General features: G+C 42.4%; 1 long non-coding RNA gene across 1 annotated transcript; it reads right to left on the reverse strand.

Moving 5' to 3' along the window:
* Positions 1-608: 608 nt before the first annotated feature.
* On the reverse strand, positions 609-7,315 carry LOC133229635 (uncharacterized). Its single transcript, XR_009730581.1, has 4 exons — positions 6,646-7,315; positions 3,542-3,668; positions 2,973-3,067; positions 609-766 (listed from the first exon to the last, which is right to left on the reverse strand). It is a non-coding gene; the product is annotated as an uncharacterized LOC133229635 (long non-coding RNA).
* Positions 7,316-21,389: the final 14,074 nt, after the last annotated feature.

The raw sequence follows: 21,389 nt of genomic DNA on the forward strand, positions 1-21,389 counted from the left end.
GAATACTGAACCCTTGCTAAAGGATCTCTCAAGTTGATTACACTGGGAATCTTTTCCCTCATTTTTAAATTTCTGGTCTTCAGACATATTTGAATGTATGTTTAATTGAATATAGCATTTAGAGTGGTTTGAATGATTATCTGCAGTAGAGACTAGATGACTTTCCAGATTTTCCACAGTTCCTTTCAGAGAACATGTATATGTCAAAAAACGATGTGGGTCTTTGCTGACAAACATACACTTCTCTGCAGATGTTAGTGACTTAAATTGGTCTTTTTCCCAGTTTGATTCACAACCTTGATTTCTCTTGGCAGTAATGTTTACATTATGAGAAACTGTCCCAGTTGGGTTATGTCCATCATAACATCCTCTCTGTCCTTCACATGCCCGTGTATGTTCCCAGTCTTTCATTAAATGTAAATTTACAAGGTGAAATATTTCATATATTTATAGGTTTTCTATTGGACATAAATCTTCAAAGCCTGGATTTCTTGGCATCACACACTGGGTGTGTAGAGAAGACGCAGCGGAAAGGGCAAATAACAAGTTATTCTACTTATTATTCTCAGTGAATATAGTTTACAATTTACATAAAACTGATACACCCTTAGCTAGATTAAGAATGAAACAGGGAAGGAAGGAGTCAAAATGACAGAGGATTAGAAAGACATGGAATTCGTCTTTCTACACAAATGCATCAATACATCTAGAAATGGATTAAGTCTCACGCAGCTCCTCCTGAACACTAGCAGAGGACCGTGGACACCTAAAAGGACAAGAAAGATTCTGTTTAGCCAGGTGGGACCAAAGCAAATGAAGGAAAGGGAAGAGGAGAGGAAGTGGGATGGGACCTGCAACCCTTGGGGGAGCTCACTGGGACAGAAGGGAGCCTCATTCTCTTATGGGAAGAGGAGGCAGCACCTGTTAGAGGCAGGCAGGACAGAGTGAGGCCGCTACAGATGGTACTAACCACAGCCCTGCTCCCCAAGCCTGAGCGGGGAGTCCACCATTGCACACGAGGGCTGGGTCCTGAAATGTGGGATTTGGAGAGCAGACCCAGGCAGAGGACTGCGGTTGGCTGTGAGGAGACATCCTGAGGGGACAGGAGGGAGGGAGGAGCTCTGCAAACGGGATGCTTGTGGAGGAAGCCTGAACCACCAGAGAAGCAGAGCAGCGTTGTTGAGTGATGCCCAAAGGGAAGAACCACCATTGCAGCCCCTCTCCTCCTATGCCAGCCCCTCCTGGCCAGGCACTAGCAAGGACTCCCACAGGGTTGGGTGATCTCACGACCCCAGCTGCTGCCTCCTCCCCTATGACCCTCGCCACCAGGGTGGACTCCTGTGCTCCAGGGCAGCCCGAGGAGCAGGTGCCTGTGGGTGGCCCACGCGCACTGGGGGGGCGGAAAACACAGCTGAGCCCCAGGGTCATACATCTAAGGAAGAAAAGTGAAATCTCACAGCGGCACAGACCACGATTTTATACCCCCACAATTGGCTTTGTCAACTCAGCACCTACAGAAAGCCTGATTAGACAATAAGGACTCCCACAGTCCTGATAGCTGTAGCTTTAGCAGCTGGAGACTTTGTGAGCTTGTACTTGAGGGAGGTGGACCAGGCCAGAGTCTGAGACCACAAGCACAGAAAATTTCACAAAATGAGATGAAGAATGAAAAAGAAATTTGTTGTAGAGAAAGGACCAAGATAAAAACCTACAACTAAATTAAGAATAGATAGTTAATCTAATGATTACTAATGATTACAATCTAATGATGACTTTAAGTAATCATTTGCTTTAAGTAATCTTAAATTGAGATACCAAACATTTTCACAATTACTAGGTGCCTATTAATTCTTTAACCCACTTTTTACCACATGTGTTTTTACTTGAGCATATTCTATTAGATGTTTGAATCTAAAAATCATAAGTGATATTGGCATAGAGCTAATCAGAAAGTGAAGATGTATAGGATAAAGTCCTGGGATGCTTCATAACAAACAAGATAAACTCAATAAAGTAGTAGTTCTTATGAAATCAAATAAGAAGTGAGACTTTAAAAATGTGGTAAGAACACAAGGAGCTCTACTCAGCGCTCTGTGGAGACCTAAGTGGGGAGGAAATCTAAAAAAGTATATATATATACTCTTTGATTCTCTTTGCTATACAGCAGCACACTGTAAAACAGCTACACTCGAATAAAATTTTTTTAAAGATTTCTTCACATAATCTAAAAAGCTTAATAGTGAGAAACAACCAGAAAAAATATGGTAGAAAATGTTCTAAGCTCTCATGCCAATTTATTTTAACATTCTTTGAGTTAAATGAATATATTAAAGTATTTTAACATTGACGAATTGGGGCGAATACACTTAAGATATTTAACATGAGTTTATATAAAGAAAACAGAAACTTTGAAATACACCTGGGATTTGCATTTTCTCATTTTAGAGAGATTTGGCTTTATGCAGTGAAGAAATTATTTGAGTATGAAATTTATAAGGCCATATTTATAGTTCCCAGTGGATTAGAAATTATAAAGCAGAAAACAAATGTCTGTCCCCAGTATTTCTAGAACTTTGGCAGTTTGTCTACAACTCCACCCAAACACTTCTGTCTAGAGGTAGAAATGAGCTTTAAAAGGAGTGTCATAGAGTTACTCAGAAATGAACACAGTTTTCCTAGGATCCCCAAGAAATGAAAGAGCAGCCAACTCAGGCACGTTGTCACAGGCCAAGGGGAGAATTTCAGTTCTCACTGTGAATGAGAAAAGTAATCACTGGAGATGAATTCATGAATGATTAAAGAGACAGAATGAGGAAGGTGATATCCATCTATGACAGCAACAGAAATAAACCCAGACTTCTCCAAAATCATTTCCACTGAAGCAGATCTTCCCAAACCACATGACAAAGGACGACTTCCTCACTGATCCTTGGACCTCTCACCTGTCACAGGCTCCATCCATTCAGACATACCTGGGTGTATGGGTGTTGTCTCCATGCTGCTTATATTCCTGGAATCCTTCCTTTGCTCCAGAAAGGTGACCAGGTCTGGCTTAGAGACACAAGTCCTGTTCATCAGAGAAAGGAGATTCATCAGTTTCCATTCCAATACGTATTCAGGTGAGAAGACACGGTGTGGTAGAATACTGACACAGCCTAGAAAACTGATTTCCCCAAATGCTTTATTGAGAGCACCTATAAACACTAACAAAAACATAAAGAACAGAACCTGAGATTCTGGTCTAGTACTACTAGGGAAAAGTTAGTAGTAGAGACGAGGAACAACTATTTTATACCACTGAACTTATAAAATTCCTAGTAATCTAGAGAGAAGGAGGCAGATTATCTCAAGAAAGAGGAAGGGTGGGATAATAAAGAATCATCATGACGTCTTTCTAACCTCACAAACTCCCATTCTTTTCCTAGAAAGCAGGGATCTGAAACTCTATTATAAGAAGCAGAAGATTCCAGGAGCCATTCTAGAAATGCAGGAACCATAACCCAGTGGGTGGATAAGGGATTCTGAAGGCAGTTATCCTCACCCAAGGAGGCCAGGTTCCCGTAGTTCTCTAGCATCATGTCTCTGTACAATTTCCGCTGACCGAGGTCCAGGCACTCCCACTCCTCTTGAGTGAAGTCTATGGCTATATCCTGGAATGTCAGCCATCCCTGAAATACAAAGTACATATGCCATATGGCTGTCACTTCCTTATGTGACCCAAGATGAAACCAGCAAGAGAAATGATTTTGATTCAGGAGAATGTCTGGTATTACACAAGAATAAGATTTTCCACACTAATATTCTCTACCATATTTCTAACCCCAGAAAAAAAGAAGATGGTATACGATTCACAAAACTACTGTAGAGATCCTTTTTGTCTGGGAGAAAAACTATGGTATGATGTGATCTATAGAGGCAGGTTTACTTAGAGTGTTGTTCTTGTGTTATACAGGATAAATTGTCTATCAACCAAACTGGGAATAGTTTTCTCCAAACTGGGAATATTTTTTAAAAGGAGATTCTAATTCAGGAATTCTGGAGTGGGGCCAGAGTTGTTGTTCTTTAACAAGCTCACTTCTAACTGAATCTCAGGTTCATGAATGGCATTGTGAGTAGCACAGAAGTAGAAGAGCCAGGTAGGGCTTCTCTGGTGGCTCAGCTGGTAAAGAATCTGCCCGCAATGTGGGAGACCTCGGTTCGATCCCTGGGTTGAGAAGATCCCCTGGAGAAGGGAACAGCTACCCTCTTCAGTATTCTGGCCTGGAGAATTCCATGGACTGTATAGTCCATGGGATTGCAAAGACTTGAACAGCCAGGTAAGAAGTCATAGTTAATATTGAACTGTACATGTTTTACAGATTTTACAGGTTTAATAGAATAGTAAGCATAGAAAAAAACAGTCCTGTTGATATTTAGTATATACCATATATCTTTCTAAAAGTTTTTACATAGTCTTGAATGAGCCACATAAATAATTTAGATCAATAATATTGCTGTAACACTTATTTTAGAATATTTTGTCAGGTATTCAGTAAATGGTAGAGCTTGGGTTTTCTTTAGTTGATATGGACTAGAATTTATTTTTAAAAAACACATTTTTTTCTGTCTTCTAACTTTATTGAGGTTTTCAATGGCTACGTCAAGGATCTCTCTTGGTAAATGTCAGACTGCACTTGAAAACATCTTTTGATATTTGTTCTAAGATAAGACAATTCCACATTGATAAGAGAACAGACTCTATGATTTCAAAACCTTTAGACCATGAAATTTTTGTACCTTGTTTTATGTACTGAGATATGTTCCAGTTGGAGAAGAAAATGGCAACCCACTCCAGTATTCTTGCCTGGAGGATAGAAGAGCCTGGGAGGCTACAGTCCATGGAGTCACAAAGAGTCCGATACAACTGAAGTGACTTAGCACATATGTTCCACTGTCTCCTAGTTTACAGGCTATTGGAAGTCAAATAGAATTTGTATCCTACTGTTGTGTCCAAATTATATAAATCTTAATTATGTTGAACTGGTTCATGGTGCTTTTCAGGTCTAACTATATCCTTCTACTTTTAGAAATTAAATTAAATAAACTTTAATAAATCACAATCCATTCATTTTAGAATGAATATTCCATTAACTTTGGAGAGCTTGATATTGAAACTCCAACTAAAAATCTTAATTTATCTACTTAAAAAGACAAATGTATTATATAGTGGAACTATATGTAACTTTCTTCTGTGTTGTACATGTCTCCTGTAAATGTGTTATCATACTTTCATAGTACAAAAAAATAAAAAGAACAGAGAAATATACAGAGACAAATCTAATAAATGTGTAGACAAGTGTAGGTAATTGGGAAGAACATAGTCCAAAAATGGATCAAATAGGTTAACATTTCCATGCACACACCTACACTAAAATGGGAACTATATACATTTTAAAAGTGATAAAAAATATTCAATTCAATAAAATCAAGATTATTTTTCACTGGTTAAATCTCATCATTTTTTGTGGATGATAATCTGTATTTTTAAAATACACTAACGTGCAAACACACATACCAATATGAAATAAATTAGGACTCTAAATTAGAGTCCTTTATTTCTTTTGAAATCTGTATCACTTGTGTTGAGCTATATTTTAGAAATTTGACATAGTTGCACAAACATTAGGAATATGATTATGGTAAGTGCTTTGGAAAATAAAAAGAGGTGATAAGATCATGTCTGAGATATGAGGGTGGAGTGTAACGGAAACTACCAACCTGGGCTTGAGTGAGGAAACCTCCACTCCCCAAATCCAATATCCCCACTAAACACAGGTGTGTTCATTATTCAAAGCAAAGGTAGACTAAGAAGGTGCGGATTTCCACCATAACTGGTGGCTGGTGCAGGTCCCTCCCTAAATCACCCTAAATCTTTATTAAAGATTAAGAGGAAAAAAATGCGAACATCGTAATGCTGGAATCTCACAGAAGTACCTGATCAAGGTTACATGCAGTGTAATGGGATAAATGGTAGCAGTGATCTGAATTGACCCTGAAAAATGTCAGTTTCTAAAAATTTCACTTCATATATACCTCCCCAGTTCTGTATCCTATGAGTATATTTTAACAGCGAGTCATTTTAATAATATAGACACTACACTATTATTTTTTGTTTCAAAATTATCTGAAAAATTCTGGATCACTGAGATCATTCTATTTATAACTGCATTTTCTTTCTGTTCTAAAGAGCTGAAGTTGCATCCAGATGTAAACTCATCACTGCATTTCCTCTACTTCCCTAAGAGCCCAACACCAAACCACATCCCCATGGAATCTTGGATACCAGTGCCTCTCCATGTTGATCTCTCACAAAGGGAATATATTCTCCAGGTGAAAGTCACTAATTCACTTTGAGAACTCATCACTAATTCACTCTGAGAATTCATTTTCTATAGAAAGCTGGGATAGAGACAATGAAGAAAAGGCTCTGGGACATCAGGGAGAAGAGCTGGTCTTCACTATTGTAGGAAAAAGTAAATAGTTGAAAACAAACATCCCAGGCCAAAAAAAATATGAGTAGAGAATTAAAGGTTTGTAGGTTCTCTCAGTCCAGGCATTTCAGCAGGAAAAGCAGACACAGCCCCAGACCCAGGACAGGACATGTACCTGAGAAGCTGCCATTTCCTCCTCTTCTTCCTCCTGCTCTGTCTTCTCTGGGGATGTTATGTAGCAAACACACCTCTGCATCTTGAGAAAATACCTTCAAAGGCATCCGCACAGCTCTATAACCTGCAACCACCACAACTACAGACAGAAGGACCTTGAAAAGCTGAAAAGACCCACCTCTCCTGTCCTGTCTCAGGAGAGATTCAGCAACAATCACTTCCTACCTGGAGACCAGCCTGTGAACTTATTTCTTGATTGTTCTCTCCTTAGAGAGAGCTCCTAACCCTCAGCTCACACAGACCGTGTGAGCTGACTGACTTCCCCGGTCCAAATCCAGCTAGGCCAACCCTGCTGCCTCTCCTGATTGAAGCTGGGCCTCAGCTCTCACAAATGGATCAGGAGCCACGTCCTTAACCCAGGCCTCCCCTTAGAAGCCCCTGGAGCACTTCCTACAAACCACACTGATGCTCCCACAGGACCAACAAAGAAATCTGTAGGGAGGGCACCGGGGAGGTTACCGCTTAACACTGGTCACGTGATCCTGATAGGAAACCAGGTGGAAACCACTTGGATAAAGATTCTTTCTGAACCAGTTCAGTGTATACAATCCCTTGAGGTCAGGTCCCCACTCTAAGAAGTTATGAATCTGCAGGTCTGAAGTGGGGCCATGAAATGAGTCTTTAGCAAATTCCCTGTTTGTTCTGATGTTTCTCCCTCACAACCCACATTAAGGAGCCCTGAGGTCGAGCCCTTACACTCAGCACACCTGAGACTTCTCTGTGGGGTAGGGTTTAGGGAAGGGATTTCTTAGGAAGGTCAAGGCGAGAACCAGACACAGAAAGAGGCAGTAATTGGGATTCAGGCCTTTCTAAGTGACTCTGAGTGAAGTGCTGTGGGCTCCCCAGGCCAAGCGTGGATGGGTCCATTCAAACCAAAAAGACCAGGATTCTAGTGAGCGCTGTGAGGGTGTCATTGAAGGGGGGCCTGTGAAGTAGACCCTGGGGTTCAGTAAGACTGCTGATCTCAAGGAAGGGGGTCACCTAGTGCAGGTGCTCACAGGACTGGCTGGTGTGAGTTCAAGGACCTGCAGGCTGCCTGCTCCCCAGATAGATGCTGAGGCAGCAACAGCATGGAGCAGTTCAGGTAGACTCTCAACAGTACTCTGTATGATCCTTCTTATTAGAATCATCAGAATGTCCCCGCAGTTACAGAGAGGGAAAAAGATACAGTGTGGAAAAGGTGCAAAATATATGACGTTATTAGAGATTTAAAGCCAGTAAGGAAACTAATTTCTACAGATGCCATGTCTCTGTGCTACCAAATAGTTTATTGTTGTTATCTCTTCCCTGAAACCTTTAATAAGGTGGGAGAGGTTAATGGTTGTGGTGGGTTAACACTTCATTAAAATAAAAAATAAAAACCATTCACTTTTTATTAATTAGCCTGTCTTAATTTCACACATAGTTGAAATAAAACATTTTACAATTCACTGTGTGATCATTGATTAAAATACAAATTACAAGTGTAGAGAAAGCTATTTATTTTCCTGATATAACATCCGAGAATTGTGATTTCTGTGATTGACAAAGCAGAAGCTAGTAAACAGACATACACTAATTATATGACTTTTTCAGGAAGGGTTTCCCATACATTTCTAGTTTATCACAGAAGCTGTCTTTATTTCAACGTTGTCAACTAAAGTTCATGACTTCTAGGGATATTATAAACATAACATCAATATTTCAGTTAGCTGTCACTGTGTTCTCCTCACAAATCAAGTGACATAACTATTGAAAATTTAGAACCAATCTGTCTTACTTTAATACATGAAAAGATTCCATGATCACTTACATCATGGTGACCTCCAAGGATATTTGACACGAATCACAAACACCTCCAGTTAGACGTTCATTGTACATTTTACATTACGGTGTCCATCTTCTAATGGAGAATAGATATAAATGGTTGCAACACAATATAGAAGGGCTTCTCTTCTCTGAAGCACAAACCATCAAAAACCTACATTTGCATACACACTAGAAACGAAGCATAGTATGGATTATTTGAGAGTTGAATGACATTCATTTTGGTTTTCAAATAATTTCAAATTATGTCATTATAAACAAGGGTGCTGCTGTTGCTGCTAAGTTGCTTCAGTCGTGTCCAACTTTGTGCGACCCCATAGACAGCAGCCCACCAGGCTCCGCGGTCCCTGGGATTCTCCAGGCAAGAACACTGGAGTGGGTTGCCATTTCCTTCTCCAATGCATGAAAGTGAAAAGTGAAAGTGAAGTCACTCAGTCATGTCCGACTCTTCGAGACCCCATGGACTGCAGCCTACCAGGCTCCTCCGTTGTGGGGAGCTGCCCATGAGAACGGGGTCCTTTGTCCGAAGGACACAGCTCTGGGAGCTGCCTCAGTCCTTGAGGGTTTGCTTGCAAACATAGCTCTCTGTCCCACCACCCCAGAGATTAGGCGCTTATTTACTGCAGGCACCTGGAGTTCTGTGCAAACTTCTCACGCACAGGGAAATGTTATCTGGTGTAAGAAATAATAACAGGGAGCCATTCCCATGCTCTCAAGATTTCTTGTGACTGTTTGTAAGATGTATAGGCCAACCAAGAAAAAATGTCAACTGTCTTGTCTTTCTCACGCTTTTCTGTATAAATATAAGATGCTGAATAAAGTTGGTGTCAGACTGCGTCCCTTCGTGGAGCCGTGTCTGAACCTCTCGACCCCATCTTTGTTGTAGTCTCTTGCTTTAGTTTCTTTCTTAGCCCCGCCGTGCACGTTCTCGGGACCTGATCGACTTTGCCGGCTGGCACCGGCTGGTGGCGCCCAAAACAGGGACTCGAGAATCGGAGCGCGAAGACGGCTGCTGCCCGCCAAGATTGAGGTAAGTAAAGAGGAATTCCTAATTAATTAAAGTAAAGGGCAGGGAGGGTGATTGTCGAGAGTAATAAATCATGGGACATGGCAATAGCCGCCAGTTATTTGTACATATGTTGAAAACTATGTTAAAAGGTAGGGGAATTCATGTACATAAGTTACAGCTAGAGAAGTTTTTACTTTTTATAGAAGAGGTTTGTCCCTGGTTTCCAGAGGAAGGAACAGTTAGTCTGGAAACTTGGAAAAAGGTAGGAAAATAATTGCAGACATATTATTCCTTACATGGTCCCAATCGTGTTCCTGTGGATGCTTTTTCTTTGTGGACTCTCAGAAGAGACTATCTGGATCCTGAACATGAGGGACATAAAATTCAAACGGCTCTCAGGGATTCCACGGGACCCGAAGTTGCAGAGCCTTCTGCCCCTCCACCTGAGCCGCTTTATGCTGTGCCTGAGGGAACAGCTTGTAAGGCTGGAGGGAGTGATGATGTGTTAAGCTCTGATGAACAGGAAGAGTTAAATGAACAAGCGGCTCAGTACCATAGAGAGGATATGCCTTGGGAGATGATGGTTAACATGCAATCCCCCTTGGGAAAAGGGGAATTAAAGCATTCAGGGCTTTCTGAAGAACAGCTGGAGAATTTAATTCAGAAGATTGTTATAGCAGTAAAAAAGGATGCACAGGGAGACTCCCACTCCAGCCAGCCTGAGCCTCCAGCACAGCCTCCCTCGGTTCTTGCTGGACTCGATCCACCTCCGCCTTTCGTAGAACTGCGAGAGCTTATATCTATCCCTGCTTCTTTGCCCGGTGAAAACATAAAAATTAAAAGTGAGATATTATTATCTCCTCTTCAACAAGCAATTAAAGGAGCTAATGAAGAAGGAGAACATATTCCTGGGTTTTCAGGAATCTATCCAGTGTTTGAAAATGCTCAACAGCAGAGGTATTATGAGCCGCTGCCCTTGAAGCAACTGAAAGAGTTAAAAATGGCTTGTGCACAATACGGCCCGACTGCTCCATTTACTCAGGCTATTATAGAGGCTTTAGGAAATCAAAATCTGCCACCTAATGATTGAAAACAGGTTGCTCGGGCTTGTTTATCTGGAAGAGATTATTTACTATGGAAATCTGAGTTTGCTGAGCAGTGTGGGATCACAGCCAATATCAATCGGCGACAGGGACTGAACACCACTTATGAAATGATGGTGGGAGAGGGGGATTATCGAGGCACTAATAATCAACTTAATTATTTGCCTGGAGCCTACCCTCAGATTAGTGCTGCGGCTCCATGAGCATGGAAAAAGCTTCCAAATTCTGATAAAAAGACCGAAGATTTATCTAAAATTCGCCAGGGGCCAGATAAACCATATCAAGATTTTGTTGCCCGCCTGCTTGAGGCAATTAGTAAAATGATAGGGGATGAGCAGGCGGGGATGGTGTTGACTAAACAGCTTGCTTATGAGAATGCCAATTCGGCTTGTCAAGCTGCCCTGAGACCTTACAGGAAAAAGGGAGGCTTATCTGACTATATACAGATTTGTGCTGATATCGGCCCTTCATACGTTCAAGGCATAACTTTGGCCGCGGCATTACAAGGAAAGACAGTCAAAGAAGTACTGTATCAACAACAAAAGTGGGATAAAACTAGTGGTCGGCTTCGAGTCCCTGGCTCTGGCTGCTTTTCTTGTGGCCGGATGGGTCATCAGGCCACCCACTGCCCGCAGAAGCAGGCCCGGAGACCTGCTCAAACCCCTAACCTTTGTCCTAGGTGTAAGAAAGGCAAACACTGGGCGAAGGATTGCCGTTCTAAAACTGACTTAACAGGGAAAGCCACTTCCTCCGGTCTCGGGAAACTGGGTGAGGGGCCAGCCCCAGGCCCCGAAACAATGTTATGGGGTGATGCAAAATCTGACCAAATTGGAGACGCTTCAAGGCCAAAACGCAGAACTGTTACCGAGTTGTTCAGAGCAACTGCAGGGAGTGCAGGATTGGACCTCAGTTTCTCCACCTACACAGTATTAACTCCAGAAATGGGCATGCAGGCTTTACCAACTGGAATTTTTGGCCCTCTTCCGAAGAACACTATGGGCCTCCTATTGGGGAGAAGCAGTACTACGATGAAAGGTTTATTAGTAGCCTCTGGAGTCATAGACTCTGATTATATGGGTGAAATAAAAATTATGGCCCATTCACCACAGGGCATAACAGTAATACAATCTGGTCAACGTGTTGCTCAATTAATTCTACTTCCTACAATTCCAGTTGGAAAAGCCATTAAGCAAGAATGAGGATCCCGAGGTTTTGGGTCTTCAGACGCTTATTGGATTCAGGCCATTAATAAACATGCCCTGAGCTTCTACTGTATATTCAAGAAAAGCCTTTTAAAGGTATTTTGGATACTGGTGCAGATGTTTCTGTCATATCTCAAAAACATTGGCCTGATGAATGGCCTAAGCAGGTTGTAATTTCTACTCTGCAACGCATTGGGCAATCACATGACCCAGAACAGAGTTCAACCTTTTTAAAATGGAGGGACGAAGAAGGACATGAAGGACATTTTCAACCTTATGTTTTGCCAGGACTGCCGGTTAATCTATGGGGGAGAGATGTTATGATGAATATGGGGGTATATCTTTATAGTCCAGATAAAAAGATTAGTAATCAATTGTTAGACCAAGGCCTTTTGCCCCATCAGGGGTTGGGGATACATTCACAAGGGCCTTTACAACCCCTGATCCCTGCAGTTAAGAATGACAGAAAAGGTATAGGATGTTTTTAGGAGGGGTCATTGATCGTCCTGCAATCCATGCTGATCCGATAAAATGGAAGTCTGACGATCCGGTATGGGTTGATCAGTGGCCCCTATCAGTAGAAAAGATCACGGCCGCCAATCAGCTTGTGCAGGAACAGCTTGCTCTCGGCCATATTACCCCCTCAAATTCACCTTGGAATTCACCTATTTTTGTCATTAAAAAGAAAACAGGTAAATGGAGGCTATTACAAGATTTACGAAAGGTTAATGAAACAATGGAATTGATGGGCCCCCTTCAGCCGGGGTTGCCTACCCCCATGGCCATTCCAAAAAATACTTACAAAATTATTATTGACTTAAAAGACTGATTTTATACTATTCCCCTTGCCACTAATGACTGTCAAAGATTTGCTTTTAGTGTCCCTTCTACAAATTATAAAGAACCTATGAAAAGATATCAGTGGCAAGTTTTACCTCAGGGAATGGCTAATAGTCCTACTCTCTGTCAGAAATTTGTTGCTCAAGCTTTAAAAACCACTAGGTCCTCGTACCCCCAAGTATATATTATTCATTATATGGATGATATTCTTTTGGCATATCAAGATGAGGAGTTGCTATTAAGAACATTCACTTATATGCAAACTGCATTACAGGATTATGGTTTGATTATCACAACAGAAAAGGTGCAACGCTTCCCCCCTTATTCTTATTTGGGGTTTTTTCTGGAAAAGGAATGGTTTCGAGCTCAGAAGATAGAAATTCGTAAAGATAATCTGGTTACCTTGAATGATTTCCAAAAACTGTTAGGAGATATTAATTGGATAAGACCTTACTTGAAGCTAACTACAGGGGAAATGAAGCCTCTTTTTGATATTCTGAAGGGTGATCCTGATCCAACTTCCCCCCGAACTCTGACTCTGGAGGGAAGGCAAGCCTTAGATACAGTTGAACAGGCCCTGTCTAAACAACAAGCTACTTATTGCGACTATACTCAAGAATGGGGTTTATATATTCTTCCTACTAAACATGCTCCTACAGCAGTCTTATTCCAAGGATTGCCTTTAAGATGGCTTCATTTGCCTGCTTCTCCCTCTCGGGTATTAACCCCCTATTATGATTTGGTTGCTGCCCTAATAGCTCTTGGGCGGTCAGAATCCACTGTATATCTAGGAAGAGACCCACATTTTATATGTGTTCCATTTTCTAAAATTCAGCAGGACTGGCTGTTTCAGTTTAGCGACAATTGGGTTATTGCCTTAGCTGGTTTTAGTGGACAGCTTGATAATCATTATCCCTCAGATAAAATTTTGCAATTTGCTCACTATCACCAATTTCTCTTCCCCAAAATCATTGTTTCTCAGCCCCTTGCTGACGCCCTAACTGTATTTACTGATGGCTCTTCAAATGGAATGGCTAGTTTGATTATACAGGACGATACTACCACCTGGCATACTAATTATAAGTCTGCTCAAGAAGTAGAACTATTTGCTGTCTTTCAGGCTCTATTGCAAATTTCTGCTCCATTTAATTTATATTCCGACAGTCAATATATCATAAGAGCCTTAAACACTATTGAGACTGTTCCATTTATTGGTACCCTGAATTCTACTATCCAAACTCTTTTTCGTGATATACAACATTTAATTTGCCCCAGAGTTAATAAATGCTATTTTGGTCATATTCGTGCTCACTCTGGGCTTCCTGGACCTTTAGCACCAGGCAATGCTTTGGCTGACGAAGCTACACGTATGATATTTCCTTAATTGGAACAAATGGCAAAAACTTCTCACAGCTTACACCATCAAAACAGCAATAGCTTAAGACTTCAGTTTGGCATTACTCGAGAAGCTGCCAGATTGTTAAGCAGTGTCAAACATGTCCTCAATTTTTTAGCGTCCCCCATTATGGAGTTAATCCTCGAAGATTGTTGCCAAACGATATATGGCAAATGGATGTTACCCATATTCCTGAATTTGGTAAACAAAAATTTGTTCATGTTACTATTGACACCTTCTCCAGCTTTTTACATGCCTCTCTACAATCCGGAGAAGCTATCAAACATTGTATAGCTCATTGCATTAAATGTTTTGCTGTTATGGGAACCCCTAAAACCGTAAAAACAGACAATGGTCCAGGATACACTGGAAAAAGTTTTCAACTATTTTGTACGCAATTGTCTATCTCACATAAAACAGGTATCCCTTATAATCCTCAAGGTCAAGGAATCATTGAACGGGCACATCAAACTCTCAAACATCAATTGCAAAAACTAAAGAAGGGGGAATTGTATCCCAATACCCCCTCCAACTCTCTAAACCATGCTTTATTTGTTCTAAATTTTTTACAATTGGGTATAAGTGGCCGTTCAGCAGCACAGCGATTTTGGAACTTTGATGCACATACAATAAGACCTAAAGTCTTTTGGAAATACCCACTTGTGGGAAAATGGTACGGACCAGATCCAGTACTCATCTGGGGATGAGGGCATGTTTGTGTTTTCCCACAGGATGCCGAAGCGCCGCGCTGGCTGCCGGAAAGGTTGGTACGCACGGCGGAGACGATCTCTAGCAAACCAGATGAGGAGATTGACGATTCAAGAGCATGATGAATTACCATCTCTGCAACAACTTCAGGCATTGATGCGAGAGGCACAGAATCGTGTTGCTGTGCAGGGCGATCCGATATCGCCTTTAAGCTTCCCGATAACCTTATTAATTATCTTAAATCAGATTAACACTGCACACTCTGAAGAACATTCAAGTGCTTACTGGGCTTATTTTCCCGACCCGGTGGGCTGGGAGGGTCGGTCTATTCCCATATACACTAATGATACTGTGGCTTTGGGTGGTTTTTCAGATAAACATATTATTCCTAATCAAGTTAATTTCTCTTACCATGGAGTGTTTGATCGCTTACCTATTTGTCTGTCTAGATATTTTAATTCAACAGGATGTCTTTTTGTTAGGGAGTCCGGATATGCTGATTATGACAATGGTTGGAGCCTGTATATTCCTGGAGTAACGGAAGAATCTGGAATTCCTCAATGTCGTAATGGAACTGGTCCTTTAGATATCCCTTTCTGCGACTTTGGAACAAGGGGAAGGGTCACTGCTGCACCATGGAAACTGTGTCGAGATGGAACTGCTACGGTTTATAACATATTTGGGACAAATGAGTCATTGTGGGACTGGTCTCCAGACTCGGCCCGAAACCCTGGAGCTCAAGATAATAGGAACTTTGCATCCCGTATTTGGATCTTGGGTGGCTCTAAAGTGTTCCAAACAGAAATCTGGAAACTAGCTGCCACCCTTAGATGTGAGGGTTCCTACCTTCAGGTGAGATCAAAAGTGAGACACGGTTATTTATAGAATCTCACCATGAGATACCCTCCTACATGTGTGCCTCACCCTTATGCTTTACTAGTAAGATCTGTAAAAATACAACCTGGTTACGAAATTATAATGTAACTTGTAACAATTGTACTTTGACTAACTGTGTTAGGGGAATTACTAATCAAACTAGGGTTCTAGTCTTAAGACAGCCTGCTTTTGTTACGGTTCCTGTAAAGATTAATGGGTCTTGGTATGACAAAAAAGGACTTAAACTTTGGGAAAAAGTAGAGGGTGCCTTAATGTGTTATCACAGGTAAATAGGGTTAATAATTCTGAGATTTGTAGCTTTGGTAACCCTTATTGCTTCCTCGATTACTGCAGCCCTGTCTCCTTGGCACAATCAGTGCAAACTGCAACTTTTGTTAATAATCTGACACAGAATGTATCCGTTACCCTAGAGACTCAAAAAACAATATTGACAAAAAGCTAGAGGACCAATTAAATGCCCTTTATGATGTTGTAAAATTTTTAGGTAAAGAGGTACAAAGTACAAAGTTAAAATTACGGATACAATGTCATGCTGATTTTCGATGGATCTGTGTTACCCCCCAAAAATATAATGGTAGTATAACTGCTTGGGATAAGGTGAAAGCTCATTTAGAAGGTATTTGGCATAATGAAAATATTTCCTTAGATTTGCTACATCTACATCAAAAAGTAATAAACATGGAAAATGCACCCAGACCTGATTTAGATGTTACAAAAAGAGCTGAGTCTTTTGTTAAAAAACTTTTTCGACATGTACCTACCATCAATAGTATTTGGTACTTGGGAGCAGCCATAGGAGGACTATTCTTAATAATTTTAACTGTTTTATTTCTTGCACCTTGTTTAATTAAAAAACTGATTGATGATCTATGGATGATAAAGGCTTCCATCTATGGAAATTGTCTGCAGTTAAAGGAACATAAGCATGCGCCTATAGAAAAAGAAAGGGGGAGATGCGGGGAGCTACCCGTGAGAACGGGGTCCTTTGTCCGAAGGACACAGCTCTGGGAGCTGCCTCAGTTCTTGAGGGTTTGCTTGCAAACATAGCTCTCTGTCCCACCACCCCAGAGATTAGGCGCTTATTTACTGCAGGCACCTGGAGTTCTGTGCAAACTTCTCACGCACAGGGAAATGTTATCTGGTGTAAGAAATAATAACAGGGAGCCATTCCCATGCTCTCAAGATTTCTTGTGACTGTTTGTAAGATGTATAGGCCAACCAAGAAAAAATGTCAACTGTCTTGTCTTTCTCACGCTTTTCTGTATAAATATAAGATGCTGAATAAAGTTGGTGTCAGACTGCGTCCCTTCGTGGAGCCGTGTCTGAACCTCTCGACCCCATCTTTGTTGTAGTCTCTGCTTTAGTTTCTTTCTTAGCCCCGCCGTGCACGTTCTTGGGACCTGATCGACTTTGCCGGCTGGCACCGGCACTCTGTCCATGGGATTTTTCCAGGCAAGAGTTCTGGAATGGGTTGCCATAACAAGGGTACATCGCTAATAATCCTCACTTTCTAAGCATCACCCCTCCCTCTCAGGAGCCAAACTAAACCACTCAGTCACTGATTGGCTGGGAGGCGGGCCCATGCAGTCGCTGATTGGCTGCCGGATATATGCTTATGTCACACGCTCAGGAGGCACGCAGCCAGGATCTAGGGTGGTTCCCACACAGCCTTCTTTTTGTAGATACATGGGTCGTCGTGGGGCCTCACGAGGCCTCACGGGGCTGCACTCCGCCTGCTGGCTCTTCTGTCAGTTGTTGAGTGGAGAACCTGCGCTGGCACTGGCCGAACTGGGCTTCCATGAGAGTAGGGCATCTCTGTCAGTCACTGTGACCCTTGGACAGTTAGGCGGCCGGAGGTGGGTGAGGCCTCCCAAGGTGGCTTTCCGGCCTGAGAGGCCCCCGGGGCCAATTCTGGATCAGGTTGGGAGGCTTCCTGAAAGCCAGCTCACCAGCTAGCCAGTCAGTTCACCGGAGCCTGTCTCTGTATTCGTCAGCCTGCCACCAAGTGGGTCACCCGGTCAGCCTGAAGAGCAGCCAGGGGATCACCAATCTGCCAATAAGACCGTCAGTCTCTATGTCAACGGCGGATCAGGCTAGTGCCCTGATGAGTCTGCAGTGAGTCCTCTCATAAATCATTTAATCAGATAATACACCCTCTTCACAGCCTGCCCTGTTAATCAGTCCAATTAGGCTCCTTGTAAATCAGCTTCCTAATAAGCTAATCCCCCTACCAGGCACTCAGTCATTAGTCACACAGTTATCTTGCGTGTAAACCAGCTAATCGGTTTCACTGTTAGTCCTTGATTTCTCTTGAAAATTCGTTTTCCAGGCTCCTAAATAGGTCAGTCATCCAAAAGTCAGTCCCGCCCTTACCAAGTCTGGAAAGGTCACTGCATCTCTTGCACTCTGCTTCGGAAATATACAGACAGAGGTGTGCTGAGGTCAAAGAACCGTTTGGGGCCCTTGGAACCAGAGACAAAGGTGAAATTGAGAGGAGAGGTGATGGATGAAGGGAAATAGAAGGAAAGGGGAAAAGAGGGTGCATGAAGAGTCACTCAACTCACCTCTAAAAGGCTGGCAGAGAGGAGCAAGAGGAAATCAGAATTTTAGAGCTTGGCTGATCATTACTTCTCAAACAGTCAAGCTCACTCATATTATAGATGAAGAAATAAAAGGAGGGACTTCCCTTGTGTTCCAGTGGCTAAGACTCTGTGCTTCCAATGGAGGGAGGCTCCGTTCGGTCCCTGGTCAGGGAACTAGATCCCATGAGCCACAACTAAGATGCCATGGAGTCAAATAGATAAATATAGATTTAAAAAAAAAAAAACAGAGAGGGTAAAATAGTTGACCAAGGTTCTTTAGTGATTTACTGGGCAAGCCTGGGCCAGGACCCAGACAGGGCTCATCCCAACACCCAAATGCAGTTTTAAATTGGAGAAAGGAAAAGGGAATAAAAATGGCAGTGCAAAAAGGGAATGGCTGTAGGGTGTGAAGAAGAGAAAATACTATCATTTCAGCCCAGAATCTATCCTCAGTACAGTAAGGATCTCCAGAGCTGCCACCCTGGGCTAAGCCATCATCACACTTTCTGACTGGCTGCATGGTCTCCCACTGGTCTCTGTGCTTTCGCTCGAGCCCCTGATGTGGTCCATTTTCCACACAGCAGCCAGAGGGAACTCAAAACCAAATTAATCGGTTTACAGTCACACCTCTTAATACACTCCAATGGAATTGCATTCATATTCCTCCTTGTGCCTTTTAGGAGGTGAGCCCACCTGGTATCTGACCTTGTCTCATGCCAGTCTCCCGCACCCCTCACTGCACTTCAGCAGCTCGCTTTTTTTCTCTCTTAACCATGCTAAACTCCTCAGCTTTGCAGTTGCTGTTCCCTCAACCTGCAATTTTCCTTCCCCCAGCATGGCCTGGCTTTCCTTCCTCTAGGTTTCTGCTCAAATGTCACTTCCTCCAAGAAGCCTTCATTGACCACCCTATCTAAACTGTTTCCCCAATGTCCCCCATCCCATAATTCCTATCGTGTTGTCCTGGGTTCTTTTCCTTCATTGTATTTACAGTTATCAAGTTATGCTCACCATCAGCTTGGTTTTTGAGGACAGGGATTGTGTCATTCTTGCTTACTGCTAAAACCCTAAAATAGTCCCTGGCATAAAGGAGATGCTCAAACATGTTGGTTGACTGAAAGAATGAATGAAGAGTGCCATCACAAAGGCATGTGCTCCTTGGGACTTCTCTGGTGGTCCAGTGGTTAGGACTCTGTGCTGCCGATGTAGGGGGCCCGGGTTTGATCCCTCCTGGGGGAACTAAGATCCCACATGCTGGCTGTGTGTCATGGCCAAAAACAAAAACGGCGTGTGCTTCTCGAGAAAGGTTCCTGAGAAGGGGAAGACTGCTCTTCGATGTAGAGTTTCTGTAGAGTGGTAGGGGATGGGATCAGACAAGGAAAGGGAATGGAGGGAATGGACCATGTTATGCAGAACTTTGCCTTTTACTCTTGAGTGAGATGAGAACCGTTTGGAGAGTTTGGAGAAGAGAAGGGGGCAGGATGATACTGAGGTGTTGATGGAATCCCTCCAGCTGCCATGCGGGAGTAGCATGTACGGGACACAGATGAAGCAGCCAAGCCAATGAGAAGATCATCGCAGCCATCTGGATGAGAGGATGGTGGTTTGGGCCAGAGTGGCAGCAGTGCAGCTGATTAGAAGTGGCCAGACTTTGAATATATTTTGGAAAACAACACCAACAGGATTTTCTGACATATAAAAGAGTAGTCAAAGTGGACTCTGAGGTCTTGATTCTTGATTTCTTCCTGAACGTGATTTTATTTGATTTAGAGACATATTTCCTAAATTTAGGTGATTGACTTTTTCCTTTTTATGACATGAGGGCTGTGTTGCTGCGTGTGTTCTCAGTCTTGTCCAACTCTTTTCAACCCCGTGTACTGTAGCCCACCAGGCTCCTCTGTCCATGGGATTCTCTGGGCAAGAATACTGGAGTGGCTTGCCATTTCCTTCTCCAGTGGAGCTTCCCGATGCAGGGATCAAATCCACGTCTCCTGCATTGGCAGAAGGATTCTTTACCTCTGAGCACCTGGGAAGCCCTGAGAATAGGGCAATGCTGTTTAAACATTTAATAGTAATTTGTACAGTACCCATAGTGCCAGTTGGCCAGAGAATTTGGGGGAGCTTATAATCTCTACACTCTTGAAAGTTGGTGTGGAAAAAGAGAAACAAGTTTTAAGTTCATCTCTAACTGTATCTGCTCAGTGACTCTGGGAAAATCACTTATTTGTCTGAGTTTCCATTTTCTCCTCTGTGAAGAGGAAATCATAACACTTAATTCCATAGGGCTTGTGGAAATAAATGAAAACCACCCAAATGAGAACAAACAGGCTGTTGATTCAGAGCTTGCTGTAGTGAGAGAGCCAGCCACCACCATTTGCATTCGGCAAAGACTACAAAGGTGGACAGGGCAGTGAGAGTCCTTTAGAGTGGAAAAAAGTGAAGGAGTGTCAGCAGTGTTGGGAGATGATTTTAATCATGAGAAAGATGGAGGGTTAGCACCTTCTGTGGTTGGATTGGAAAGCATATTTGGTTTTCCTTGGTTGGTTCTGAGCAGGAAACAGGGGTAAATAATAAGGAACCTGATACTTATGGGCCAAACTCTGACTGTTCTAGGCTAACTGTCACTACAGTAGTGGTTTGGTTTCTTGGACTAGTTGCTGGTAATTGAGGACCAGAGTCATATATGTCATACGGCTGAGACTTGAGGGTCATACGTAGTCTGGCTATTGTTTCTGTATATTCAGGCTCTCAGGTTGTTGACGGGGATGTAAATGAGACTATGTGTATGTGAAATTGACATATACATAGTAAACAATAAATACTAGTTTAAGTTAAAGGTTTAAAAAATCTCATTATGGCCTAATTAGGTGATTCTTTCTTTTTTTCCACTTACTAATCCATCTTTGCTTCCCAAGTGGCTCAGCCTGCAATGCAGGAGATGCCAGTTGGACCCCTGGTCGGCGAACTAAGATTCCACAGGCCACGAGGTGCAGCCAAAACAAAAATAAATAAATAAAACTTTTACATAAATGAAATGATCAATTTTTCATTTCTCCTCTGTCCATGGAATTCTCCAGGCAAGAATACTGGAGTGGGTTGCCATTCCCTTCTCCAGGGGATCTTCCCGACCCAGGGATCGAACCTG

Source organism: Bos javanicus, chromosome 18, assembly GCF_032452875.1.
Source record: "Bos javanicus breed banteng chromosome 18, ARS-OSU_banteng_1.0, whole genome shotgun sequence".
NCBI lineage: Eukaryota > Metazoa > Chordata > Mammalia > Artiodactyla > Bovidae > Bos > Bos javanicus.